Source organism: Myotis myotis, unplaced genomic scaffold (assembly GCF_014108235.1).
Source record: "Myotis myotis isolate mMyoMyo1 unplaced genomic scaffold, mMyoMyo1.p scaffold_m19_p_3, whole genome shotgun sequence".
Classification (NCBI taxonomy): domain Eukaryota; kingdom Metazoa; phylum Chordata; class Mammalia; order Chiroptera; family Vespertilionidae; genus Myotis; species Myotis myotis.
This window is the reverse complement of record NW_023416335.1, coordinates 85,815,609-85,828,147: the sequence shown is the minus strand read 5'-3', so window position 1 is coordinate 85,828,147 and position 12,539 is coordinate 85,815,609. Positions and strand designations below refer to the sequence as shown.

Below are 12,539 nucleotides of genomic sequence, written 5' to 3'. Positions count from 1 at the left end.
AGGGACATAGATAGGGAATGGACTGACGATTCTTGGGGGGGGAAAGGGGTGTGGGAGATGCGGGAAGAGACTGGACAAAAATCGTGCACCTATGGATGAGGACAGTGGGTGGGGAGTGAGGGCGGAGGGTGGGGTGGGAACTGGAAGGAGGGGAGTTACGGGGGGGGGGGAAGAGGAACAAATGTAATAATCTGAATAATAAAGATTTAATAAAAAACAAACAAACAAACAAAAAAAGTTAACTAAAGATTAGAAATTTTGTGAAGTTTTGTTTGTTCATCAAATTTGTAAAAGGCAGAAGTCGTGTTTGTGGCTATCAATGAGTAGCTTGTATTACACAAACACTCCCCTGAGAACAATTATAAAAAATGAATAACATTTTTAAAAAAATCAACTATTTGAAGATATCAGAGAACAAAAAAGATAGCAAGGACTTTAGAGGTCAAGATTCTAGAGATATTCCTTGATATAAAAAACAGACTAGAAGGAATATTACAGATTTTTCACATTCATTCAGGCCCTACCCGCCACCACCACCATCTCTGGTTATTGAAATGTCTTCCTTCTTTCCGGTTCAGAGAGGGCATCTTTCACACAGGAGCTTTATCCCTGCTATAGCCAACATGAATAAGTCTTATAAACATAAAGTTAAGCAAAAGAAGACAGACAAGGGTTAGTAGATGGGGGAATTATTGATTACTGATTAGATTTCTTTAAAATTGGTAGTTATTCAGGCTTATTATACCTTTCTTTTTGTGTAAATTTTGATAATTTATGTTTCTTAAAAATTATTGGTGTTTTCAACTTTATTGGCATAGAGTTAACTATAATAATCTCAATGTTTTTACAGTTACTATTGTAGCTACAATTTCCACCTGATTTTTCTCCTTCAGCAATTCCTCAATACTCTGGTGGCTCCCCTCCCCCCCACTACATCCCCATCTTTCAATGACATTATAAGTTTATTACAATTTTATCCTCTTAAAAGTCTTTTTTATTTTTTTCATTTTAAGGAACTTGGGGAGACAGGAAGATAGATGTTTGTCTTTTATATCTAATATTTCCTTAACAAACATCTTTTTGGGGTATTTGATATTTACATATTTTAAAACAATTTTTAATATTTTAGTATTATTACTATATCATCAGTGAAAACTCTCTTTGGAAATAGCTACACTGGCTATTTATTATTTTGTTATTAAAGCTCTTATGAAAGAAACTAGTGGGCATCAGGGAAGGAAAATTCCTGTCAGTATTTTATGAGTATTCAGATAGTACTTACCAAGCAAGCACTTCCAAAGGGCACGCTTGTGACTTCATTAGAACTCACATCACTATGTGAGTGATAAGTCCACGTGTCAGTCATGATTTCATTGTAAATGAAGCTGGAGTAAAAGAAGAGACTTATGAATCGAGCTCTATGGCAAAACAGTAGTGAGTGGCAGGTACAGGAAGAGATGCAGATAAATCCAGGTGACAAAGCCTAGTGATCTTGTAGACAGCCCATGAACCACTGTATAAAAGCCAGAGAGCATTCTTTCACAATAGCTTAAGAGCCACTTATCTCAACAGCAACATTGGATCATATTAACATGCACAAATACCTTTAAGAAGTAATTTTCTATCTAGGATTTGATGCCCAGAAAAATGATCAATCACATGTGAGGATAGAATAAAAACATTTAAGATATATAAGGTCTCAAAAAAATTATCTCCCATGTACCTTTTCTTAGGAATTTACTAGAAAAATGTTCTGCCAAAATTAGAAATTAAACAAAGAAAGAGGAAGATATAGAATCCAGGAAACTGAAGATCTAACACAAGGGGGAGATGAAGAGTATTGATTCCCAGGAGGATGGTCAATAGAGTGCATAAGTTGAGACCACTGCATAGCAGGCTTGAGAACAACTGGTCCAGACTGAAGCAGATCAGATGATCCTGGGAGATATGTCTTCAAGAAGATGAAGTGTGTAACATACCTAATTGAGTTCTAAAATATAAGATAGATGCAACTATATGGAATATGGAGTATGGGTTGAATTTGTGATTATTCATAGAAAATTAAGCAAAAGAAAAGCACAATAATTATTAACTTCAAGAAAAAGAAGACAAAAAGGGAAACTTTTAATATACTATAACTATACAGCTCAACTGTGAATTATATTTAGTCATCAAATTAATACGTATCTAAATAAAATTATAACTACACAGAGAGAAGAGTGGAATGAGAAATAGGTGTCTTGTGCTTGAGGTGCTACCTAAAACTGAAACAATATAATATTTAGAGATATTGAGGTAAATAACTAAAAGAATCAGTTAAAAACACTTTTTTTAAAGTAGCTATCTTTCAGGGTAGTAAAAGGAGAACTGCCGGAAGCCGGTCCATCCTTGCTGCTTGACACAGTCGCTGCAGGAAAGAAACATCTGCACAGCATATGTTTCAAGGGACCTGGCGTATATAGCATACTGTTCTTAATATGTTTGCTCCCCTTAGCGCTGTGTGTTTTAACCAAGGTCACCTCTCCAAGAAAGGTTGTTTCCCCAGGTAGGAATTTTTCCCTGAAGTCAGGGAGGGGATGCCTCTCCTAGAAAGGTTGTTTCCCCAGGTAGGAATTTTTCCCTGAAGTCAGGGAGGGGATGAAACTCCTTAACTAAGTGCCAGGCGGGTAGTTAATCACTACAAACAATCATGCTTAAGCTACATAATCTTTACTCCCTGGAATGGAGATAAGAAACGCCCTAACCTTTGTAATAGAAATTGACAGGATTAAAATCAACTGGTATAAATACGGATGTAACAAGACAATAAACAGCAGAACTTCGCTGGAGATCCAGACCAGAACTTGGCTGGAGATCCTGGCTGGAGATCCTGGCTAGGCTGCCGATCAACTGAACACTGTCTCCGTGTCCTTCCTTCTTCGCCGACTCCGTCTACACCTTTGGGGACCCCTGGACCTGCTGGGGTTGGACTCCGGCAGAGAACAGGTGAGAACTACAATTTTTCATAACAAATCTTGTAGAGCTAGTTGACTACAACAATATGCATGTTGAATTACAATAAAAATAGAAACTAAAAATTAAAACTATGAAATAAATGTTATATGACCTTGGACAAGTAACTTAACCTCTCTGAATATGATTTGTAAAATAAAAGGATAGAATAGGTCATCTTCCATTTAGGATGATCTCTGGCCCAATAAATGTAAGTGTTAAGCTACCTAGTTCTAACTTTAAAACTCAATAAAATCCTAGAAAATAGAGTCCAAATTTCAAAACTGGAAGGGATTATGACATCATCTAGTTGGACCTCAGTTTCCAAGAAGAAAACCCAGAGAAACTGAATAATTTCATAGGCACCAGCTCACTAGTAACTGAGAACATACTACAACATGGGTGTCGAGCTCTTGATCCAAATATTCTTTTTATTTTATCACAGTGCCAGCCAGAGAGGCCTTTGTGAAAGAGATACCTAAAACCACATAGAACTACATAAAACCAATTCTTAGAATATTATTTCCTGTGGTTAAGCCAGAAAAGTGGTTTCATTGAACATCTCCTTACCACCCCGTCCACCTCCTAAAGTTGTGTGGGTAACTTCAATTACAGCAAAGGTTAAAGACATCAAAGGCATGTTTCTGATACAGAGATGAATCATCTTCCTGACACAGAGATTACCCGAGTGCTATTTTCATTGTGTGTCACCAACCTTTCCTGAGGCTGTTAGTAATTTCCAGACTTAATGTCCACACCGAGTCTGCGTTTGAATCGATGCTGGTGTGATAACAGAGACTCAGAGTGAGTACATAAAGCACAAGATGAGTGGCGAGCAGTGTTACAGGTGACATTCTGCCCAGAGTACACTCTGTACACGAGAACCTCTTCCTTTCCCCAGTTTGCTGTGCTTGCCTGCATGCAAATGCAAGAGGATAACCTAAGACCAGTTACTAAGGAGACAGAGCAGGTGCTCCCCTGAGTCATTCTCTCTTTGGAGGGAATGTGGGTAAGTTTTCTGTGGTGAAAGCTTGGGCGGGTAGTTTACTTTTGACATCCATTTTAATACACAAGGGCCGAAGCACTAATTTCAAATTAAACCTTACATCCCCCTACCACACTGGCAGGTAAAAGCAGAAAATGAATCACTGTGACTGCGGTCTGGGGCTGCGGAAGGATCCCTGCACCCTTCTTAGGGACGGAGCAGAGGCAGAAGCTTCTGAACGAACAGGTGGCTCTGACTCTGAGCTAAGGGAAAGCATAGGTGACAAATCAGTCACTTAGCCCAGAGGAAAGAGCCAGAAAAGGGGCTGGGAATTGGGCCAGATGTTAAAATGATTCTATCTTGTGCTAAATCCTACAGAACAGCCAGTCCCACACAGGCAGTCAACCCTGATAAGAGGCAGGATTTGGAGAAAGGGCAGAGGGAGGGGAGGAGGAGGAAACAGAGGGAATGCAATTTAGTTTTGACTTTCATTCTGGGAAGCAGCTGCATGATGGAAACATCACAGGTTTAGCAATCAGACCCGTGTTGATTTCAGTCCCAGCTCTGGGTTCTTAACCTTTCTGTACATCAGTAACAAGCAAATGGTGTCAATTTCACAAGGTTGTTGTGAGGAGTTACACATAGCAATCATCTAAGAAATGGTGGGATTCCCTTCCCTAACACAAGTTTAGATAGAATCATAGAATCCCAGCACTGGAAAGGGGCATTAATAACCTAACTTGGTCATTCAGAATGCTTGAAGAAATGCTAACCCCCCTAAAAAAATTCCAAAGATCTTCTGTTCAAACACCTCCAGTTAAAGGGAATTTCCACTTCTGGAAGGACGCCCTATTTTAGTAACTATTTTAGAAAGTCCTTTCCATATATACCTTAGTTTGAGCCCTCAGAGCCACAAAGAATTAAACTAGTCTCATTATTTCTACAAGAAACATAATATTTATTTTCTTCTGATGTGATACATCCCTAACATGATATGCAACTTTCCCCATTATTTTGATTGCTGTTTCTTTAAGATTTTGGAGCAGAGACTGTGGTCTTGTTGTGCCCAGATTTCAAGGTTCCCAAGACCCCCAGGGAGCCAGTCAGTCCTATGCAAAAGCAAAGAGTCCTTTTAATGCAAGCAGGTTTGCGCTCCCCGTTCACCAGACCCACCGACACAACGGAAAGTCCAGTGGCCGAGAGAGGGAGGCCTGATGGGACAGGGGGTTTTATAGGGGGGTGGAGTGAGGGCAGGAGAGGGGACTGTGGGCCCCGCCGATTGGCCAGGCACAAGTCAGTACAGGATGTGGTCATAGTGATGGCGTGCACTTCCCTTGATTATTATTGGTTAGTCCAGAGAAATCCTGGGTGTGGCTAGCAACGGCGTCTTCCGGGAAGAAGCACATGGCTCTGTGCCAAAATGGAGGACCCAAGGCAAGATGGAGGGAGCAGTCAGGATGGCCCTCCCGCACAGCACCTGCAGCCGGCCTGCGGGCGGACCGGGACTCCCGCAGCGGCGCGTCTGGGCGGCACAGGCCCAGCACACAGGGTGTGGCTGGCGGAGCGGCCCAGCTCCGGAAGAGCAGCATCCGCTCAGAGCAGGCCTGGCCCACGGGGCCCGCGCACTGCAGCACAGCGGCCTCCCCGGGCTAGGGCACGCGCCCCACTCCGCTGCCGCCGCTGCCGCACTGGGGCCGGGGGTCCAGGGGGCAGCAGGCAGGTGGCAGCCCGCGCTGGGCTCCCGCTGTGGGCCCAGGAGTCGATGCCCGAGGCCGCCAGCAGCACGGGGTTTATAAAAAAAAAAAAATAAAGAGTCCGAGTGGAGCGAGCGAGCTGACTGGTTGTGTAGTTGCGTCTCGGAGACCGGTAGCGCTTGCAGCATGGCTGACCAACTGACTGAAGAGCAGATTGCAGAATTCAAAGAAGCTTTTTCACTATTTGACAAGGATGGTGATGGAACTATAACAACAAAGGAATTGGGAACTGTAATGAGGTCCCTTGGGCAGAATCCCACAGAAGCAGAGTTACAGGACATGATAAATGAAGTGGATGCTGATGGTAATGGCACAATCGACCTCCCAGAATTTCTGACAGTGATGGCAAGAAAAATGAAAGACACAGACAGTGAAGAAGAAATTCGAGAAGCATTCGGGTGTTTGATAAGGATGGCAATGGCTATATTAGTGCAGCAGAGCTTCGCCATGTGAATACAGACCTTGGAGAGATGTTAACAGATGAAGAGGTTGATGAAATGATCAGGAAGCAGATATTGATGGTGATGGTCAAGTAAACTGTGAAGAGTTTGTACAAATGATGACAGCAAAGTGGGGATATTGTACAGAATGTGTTAAATTTCTTGTACAAAATTGTTCATTTGCCTTTTCTTTGTTTGTAACTTGTCTGTAAAAGGTTCCCCCTACTATCAAAAAAAAATATGCAAGTATAGTCATTAGGACTTCATTCCTCCATGTTTTCTTCCCTTATCTTACTGTTATTGTCCTGAAACCTTATTTTAGAAAATTGATCAAGTAACATGTTGCATGTGGCTTGCTCTGGATATATCTAAGCCCTTCTGCACATCTAAACTTAGATGGAGTTGGTCAAATGAGGGAACATCTGGTTATGCCTTTTTTTAAGTAGTTTTCTTTAGGAACTGTCAGCATGTTGTTGTTGAAGTGTGGAGTTGTAACTCTGCGTGGACTATGGACAGTCAACAATATGTACTTAAAAGTTGCACTATTGCAAAACGGGTGTATTATCCAGGTACTCATACACTATTTTTTTGTACTGCTGGTCCTGTACCAGAAACATTTTCTTTTATTGTTACTTGCTTTTTAAACTTTGTTTAGCCACTTAAAGAAAATCTGCTTATGGCACAATTTGCCTCAAATCCATTCCAAGTTGTATATTTGTTTTCCAATAAAAAAAAATTTTACCCAACCACGGGGGAAGGGAGGAAAGAGCCAGGCGGTGAGGCATTCCGCTCCCACGACCTCCCCCGTGGTTGGTCGCTGCCTGGCCCCATCCCTCAGCCCGCCGCAGGCCACGCAGCCGGTCGGGACACTCGGACCTGCTCCGGGGAGGCCAGGCCCTATGGCGGGCACGGAGGGATTCCAGAGCCCAGTGGCCAGACTCCTCCTCCCGCACCGCCCAAAATTCATTCTCCCTTTCCACTGTTATTATGGAAGTATAGGTGGGTAAATGGGGCATCTAGTTGAACTAACTTTTTCACCCACCCATGCAGTTAGGTGTGGGTATACTGAGTGACAGAGGAATAAGAGCAGAAGCAATGAGTGACAATTCTTAGTCAGAACCTTAAGACAGAAGATATGTCTTCTGCATGTCCTTCCTCTACCCCTTCAACTATAACATGGTCATATAATGACCCTGTTTCAACCCTGTAGTAGATGGTAATGCCCTGGTGCATGGTGAAACGATGATGGTGGAAGGAACCTGTTTCCCTGAATGACCACATGAAACAGAGACACTTGCCAGCCTAGACCCTCACCTGGGACTATTACAGGCACAGTGAGAAAGAAGCAAGCTTTTTTGTTCTTTAAGCCAATATATCAGTGGATCTCATTGTGTAAGTAGGCTATATTTACCCTAACTAAAATAGGTCCTCTTTAGGTGTTCCTGAAAAATGGGTACAATGATTAGGTTGTGTTGTGGTTTCACTAGTTATTTCTACTTTGCCATTACTATAATATTTTATGAATGGAATCCGAGACTAATTATTTGTGTGTATTCACTTCAGATTGACTATAAAATGAGTTCAGATCTTAAAAATTTTTCCCCCTGTGTTATTTCTAAACCACATATCATCTGACCTACACCTGTGGAATTGGTTTTTAGATGCCACTGAAACTCCATATACTTATCTTTAAACATTGACATGATATATATAATTTAAGGATTTTGCAAAGCTCCTTTTTCTTCTGGGTCATTATCCACTCTCTTAGTTGCTTCTCTCAATTTCAAGTGCCTGTAAGTTTGAGTTTCATGTCAGTTATAGCTTTAGATTTAGCTTAATTTCATCTTTTGATGCTTGCATTAAGGAATAAAAACACCTTATATGTATATTTTCTACTAAAATGAACCTAGCACCCCCAGTTTTAGCTTAATGGTATGGTCATGGTCCCTTACAGTGCAGGTAATATTTATGTGGTTGTCCCTCACATTGGTACATTGTAAGGAATAGTGCAAAATGGCAGACAGCTCAATGCGTACCGTCTTTATGAAGCAGATGGCAAAACCTTGTCCACGCACAGGATTCTGCTGCTGCCTCCAAATGGAAAAAAGGCCCAGCGCTCTGCCTCTCAGTGAATGAGTTCTTTTTGTCCCTTCTCATTTGTAGACTTACATCTGCAGAAACAAACAAATGTGTTAAGGCTTTAGTTATCTGTCATCTTTAAATGTACACACTAATGTAGCAGACTAATTAAAAATTACCAACACAGTATCACTCAAGCTAAGAGCCAAGTTTTAGCTTCTAGTAACTATTTAAGATCAGAATGCATTTACTGAGTAAAAATAGTTAGACTGTGGTTACTTTAGTTGAAATGAGGGGGCTGAAAATACTTGTTTAGATATAGTTGAATTAGAACTCTATATTACTTTACATTTCTGTATATTTCTGTTGTCAAACATAATGTCAGTGCTGACTGAACAACTGGGGTGCAAGAACAGAGTATGAAGTGGGACCTATTCCGTGAACCTTGCTGTGCTCTGTGCTTCTGCCCTGTCCCTGCCTTCTCTTCCCTGTGAGCTCCATTATCACTTATTGAATTCCAGGCTTATTAGGAAAATTCCAGCTGGATGTGCCCAGTATTCCAATTCAATCCTAACTTAAGCTAGTGGCCTTAAGAAGCAGATGTGATACATACTTTCTAGAACAAAATCACACCAAACCATCAGAGACATGACAGCCTGTGTTTTAAGTCCTGTTTGAAGTAAATTCAACATCACCACATTTTAGAAGTGGATGGACTCCACAGATACTGGAGTAATTTAGTATGTTTCCACAAAGTAAGAACCATATAAACCATGCCTGGAGCAGTGCTAATGTATAATAATAAAAACGTAATAAGCAAATCTACCAAATGGCCGAACAGCAGAACGACCATCCAGATGAACTTCTGGACGAAGGCAGGGCTACAGGGTTGAGGAGGCTGGGGCTGTGAGGGCCAAGCCCCTTGCACAAATTCTGTGCATCGGGCCTCTAGTGTTCCATAAAGCCTGAACTCTGAATACCTGTTAGAGTTTTCTAGTTTCTCTGCCTTACTTGGCCTCAGAGAAAAACATTTTTTAATTGGTCAATGATGAATACTTGGGAAGTTCTTTTCATCTTAGTCCTTTCCCACATTTACCTGCATAGCTTCTTTATATGCTTCATTCTGTAGTCTTAATAAAATTGTGTCAAAAATAATAACTATCTGTAGTTTCCACTGAAACTGTGTTTTTCCTCCTCGGCCAAGCTTTTCTTTCATCTTGTTTTCCCACAGTTCCTACACCCTTCTCTGTAGACAGGGTAAACTGACATAGTTCCTTCTTAGCATGGAGAAAAACATTTAATCTTTACAAGTTTTCCTCTTGATGACATATATATCCAAGACCTAATCTGGTCCTCTTCCCATGTTCCCTATCTTAGTGAATGGCACTATTATGAGTTTTTAGCTCAGAGATTATTTTCAGCTGTTTCCAGCCTACTAATACACCCATCAAAGGCATTCTTCTTACAGTGTTTTTTATCTCTATCATTTCTTTTTGTGTTGTTTTTTTCCATCTCTCGGCTTATATTGCTCATCTGTTCTTATGTTCTTTCTACTCTAAATATCAGAGCTATTATAAGTTATTATAATACTAGTGGCCCAGTGCATGGATTCATGCACATTGAAAGGAAATTAATTAGAAGAAATATTTTAATATCACTATTTACCCTTTCTCTATAATAGAAGTGTCAGAGATGAAAGAAAATTAGTAAAAAGTATATGAAAATAATATATAAATTGATTAATAAATAAACAATTATAACATGATATAACAACAAAGACGTGATATAAACACAACAAAAACATGATATAAAAACAAAAACATGATATAAAAACAACATCAGTAAAAACAATGACTGCTAAATTGATTAAACTTATTCTAATATTTCCCTGTATACCACATTAAGACTAAAAACACTTTCAGAGTGCTTGACTAATTTCCCTTATGATGAAGTATTTATAACTTTAATTTTAACATCATATGCTCTTCGAACTCAAGAGAAAGCAACATGCAACTGACCATGTCCGAAAACGGGTTCAGGTAGTAATATTCCTACACTGTCTAGAGTTTGTCCTTATGATTTGTGATTGACCCACGTCCTGTGTGGTTCAGGGTTTGGGTTCTGGAGAAGGGCCGCACGCAAATGACAGAGATGAGGCAAGAAATAATAATTTGGAAATTGGGGGGCCAGGCAGGAGCCCAATGCAAGAGGAAGGACTCCACTTGTGCTCAGGCCTTGCCATCCTTTTATTCAGTTTGGGATATACTTTTAGGCCTTAGGCATGCAATTTCCAGTAACAGACAGACTATCTTATCTGTAAAGATTTACATGACTATCTGGTTGGGAAGTTGCTTCAGCTACCATTGTCTCCACTAAACAGTCAGTGCATAGCTCTGACCTTTGCCAGGGCTCAAAGGTCACCAGCATTCCAGGCTCCTTGTCCACACCTCTCTGCTAGTGAAGACAATAGGTGGCTTCCCACAGTGATTTATTAATAGTCATCACAAATGCTGGCATCATGGGAAACTATCTTTGAATTAATTTAAATGGGAGGCCAGTGTCAGACAGGGACAGTTGTGCCAATAGTTGGTCTTCAGACATATTTTGTCAATGCCACTGCTTTCTCTCAGCTTCAGACTGTCAACAAAAACAACCAAATTCATGATCAATAATGACAGATTGAAACACATGCATGTGATTGGCGCCGGCAAGAGCTTTATATGTATCATGCATGCGCAAGTCAATGTTTATTTTTAAATTGCTAGTGCATGTCATATGTACTGGCCAGTCAGTTGGTCAGATGGTTGGACAGATGGACGGTCAAACACTTAGCCTTTTATATACATACTAGAGGCCCGGTGCACAAAAATTTGTGCACTCGGGGGGGAGGAGGGGTCCCTCAGTCCAGCCTGTGACCTCTCGCAGTCTGGGACCCCTCAGGGGATGACCACCTGCTGGCTTAGGCCCGCTCCCTGGGGTATTGGGCCTAAGATGGCAATCAGACATTCCTCTGGCAGCCCAGCAGCCCTAGGGGGATGTCCACTTGCCAGCGGGGAGCAGGCCTAAACTGCAGTCAGACATCCTTAGCGCTGCTGAGGAGGCAGGAGAAGCTCCCACCACCACCGCTATACTGGCAGCCATCAGCCTGGCTTGTGGTTGAGTGCTGGGGTCCAACCCCAGCAGGTCCAGGGGTCCCCAAAGGTGTGGACGGAGTCGGCGAAGAAGGAATGACATGGAGACGGTGTTCAGTTGATCAGCAGCCTAGCCAGGATCTCCAGCCAAGTTCTGGTCTGGATCTCCAGAGAGGTTCTGCTCTGGATCTCCAGCAAAGTTCTGGTTAGGATCTCCAGCCAGGTTCTGTGTCCATGTTCTCTTGCTAGGTTCTCCAGCCAGGTTCTCTAGGTTCTCCAGCCAAATTCTGTAGCCAAGTTCCCTCGCTAGGTTCTCCAGCCAGGTTCTGTCCAGGTTCTCCAGCCAGGTTCAGTCACCAGGTTCTAGTCAGGTTCTCTTGCCAATTTCTGTAGTCAGGTTCAGTCCAGGATCTTTTGCCATGTTCTCTTGCTAGGTTCTGTCTCTAGGTTCTGAGGCCAGTTTCTGTCCAGGATCTTTTGCCATGTTCTCTCCAGCGAAGTTCTTCTGTCTCTAGAGAACTTTCTGTGTAGGTTCTGTGCCTAGGTTCTGTCTCTCTCTTTTTTGTCTTCTTACATCTGTATTTATACCAGTTGATTCCAATCCTATCAATCTCTATTTCAAAGGTTAGGGCGTTTCTTATCTCCATTCCAGGGAGTAAAGATTATGTACCTTAAGCATGATTGTTCGTAGTTAAAGTGATTAATTACCCACCTGGCACTTAGTTAAGAGGTTTTATTCCCTCCCTAACTTCAGGGGAAAATCCCTACCTGGGGAAACAACCTTTCTCAGAGACCTTGGTTAAAACACATAGTGCCAAGAAGGTGAGCAAACATATTAAGAACAGTATGCCATATATGCCAGGTCCCTTGAAACAGCAAGCATGGACCGGCTCCCGGCAGTTGAGCAGAGCTCCCCCATGTGGGAGCACACTGACCACCAGAGGGCAGCTCCTGCATTGAGCGTCTGCCCCCTGGTGGTCAGTGTGTGTCATAGTGACCAGTCATTCCCAGTCATTCTGCTGTTAGGGTCAGCTTGCATATTACCCTTTTACTATATAGGATAGAGGCCTGGTGCATGGGTGGGGGCCGGCTGGTTTGCCCTGAAGGGTGTCCCGGATCAGGGTGGGGGTCCCCACTGGGGTGCCTGACCAGCCTGAGT

General features: G+C 42.1%; 1 pseudogene; it reads left to right on the top strand.

The window, feature by feature from the left end:
• Window positions 1-5,793: 5,793 nt before the first annotated feature.
• Window positions 5,794-6,916, top strand: LOC118651721 (annotated as a pseudogene).
• The last annotated feature ends 5,623 nt before the right edge of the window (window positions 6,917-12,539 follow it).